Source organism: Austrofundulus limnaeus, unplaced genomic scaffold, assembly GCF_001266775.1.
Source record: "Austrofundulus limnaeus strain Quisiro unplaced genomic scaffold, Austrofundulus_limnaeus-1.0 Scaffold207, whole genome shotgun sequence".
Classification (NCBI taxonomy): Eukaryota; Metazoa; Chordata; class Actinopteri; order Cyprinodontiformes; family Rivulidae; genus Austrofundulus; species Austrofundulus limnaeus.
The window spans coordinates 396,357-398,142 of NW_013952609.1; positions in this window are offsets into that span (position 1 = coordinate 396,357).

Consider the following 1,786-nt stretch of genomic DNA (forward strand, 5'->3'; position numbering starts at 1 on the left):
GCTCAGCATGGGTGACAGGCTTGCCAGTGGATGAAACCATACCTCTATTTTTCCAATACTGAGCAAAAGAATGTACAGTTGTGAATGCGTACTGGCTGTCTTTGTCAACAGGTATGGAAAAGAAAGCGTTACTTATGTCGACCACAGTGAAGAATTTAGCATCTGACCTGAGACTGTTAAGCAAAGTGTAAGGGTCAGGGACACAGGGGGCACGCTGAATGACTGCATTATTAACCGCTTGCAGGTCCTGAACCATGCGCCACCCCACTGAGGGGGGCTGTTTCTTTACAGGAAAAATTGGGGTGTTAATTGGAGAGTCRTCACATTTAACAATTACTCCKGCTGTGATAAGATCCTGGATCACAGGCTTAATGCCATCTTTTGCATCTTGTTTTAAGGGGTATTGTCTCACACATGGTCTGTATTCAGTTTTGGGTCTTATTATGACAGGCAATGCACCTCTGACCAAACCAACATCAGTCGGACCTCTGGACCACAACGAGTGAGGAAGACCGGTTAACAGTTCCTCCTCCTCCTCTGTGGTTAGAAAAATGTGTCATTCCTGTTCACTATGCATGTGGGTCGCAGCAGAGAGCTGTACAGTCCAAAACAAAGCTTTTCTGCTCAGGCCCGTGCTTTCACTGAACTCCACACCTGGKGTGGAGGGCCTCCAATCCGTAGCTGATTGCCCCAAACGGACAACATTACCCATGTCTTTCCAGTCCTCCTCAGATGCTTTGTACAGAGAAATGTGTGGGGGTACATGCATCTGAAACAGGTGTTGAACTTGCTCAGGTAAAGAGATAGCTGCTGTTGCTGTGCTGTCTTTATCACTGTACAGGTATGTGACTGTGGCTCTTGCCGGGCTTAGTCTTTTCAACCTTTTTTCATAAGCAATGTTGGGACCACAAGTGCGTTTGTAAAACATAGCCACGTGGAGGTCATCATGCTGCATCTTATCCTGTGGTTTAGTTATCATTTTTCTCCCTTGTTTTAACAACTCTGTCCCTGTGAAATGAGGCRCTTTGTCTGATATGTCTAAAGAGTAATAATATTTAGGCTGACCTCGTCCTTGTAATACATAAAAATCGCCTTCCTCCAGCTGATCTCGTCTTTTTACCGTAATTCTACCATCAGGGGTAGAAACCAAGGACAATTGTAACTGCAAAAGACCATCTCGCCCCAGCAGGTTCACCGGACACTCGGGGAACGTCAGCACTGACAACTGGCATGACCGTCCACCAGGATCCCGGAACCAGACTGGTTGTGTTTGGGGAACTCTTGTTAATTCACCATTAGCTGMTCTCACAGACACACTTCTTGCCTCCTCTCTGCTATTAGGAATAGTTTCACGACAAGTTGTGCGGCATGCACCAGTGTCACACAAAAATGTCATTTGTTTACCATTCACAACTAAAGTTACTTCAGGCTTCTCACTGTTTATTCTAAATAGGTCCTGATAATTCAACAAAGCTTCCTCGTCATCACCATCTGACTCTTTTTCATCATGAGGAAGTGCTGTTGTCTGTACGTCTAGTCATGCAGAATGTGGTGAGGCCTGCTGCCTTTCCTCTGGACAGTCTCGTGCAAAGTGGCCATCCTTGCCACAAGACCAACAAGCAGTCGAATGTCTTCTGAACGGGCTAGGCCCCTGGCTACGACCCTTAAACTTCCCTTTGTAACCACCTCGAAACCCACCCTTTCCTTTGCCACGACTGCGACCTCTGTCCTGTTGATAGAACACCTCATCATGCTCACTGCCATGAAAAAAATGTGTCCTTAGTCA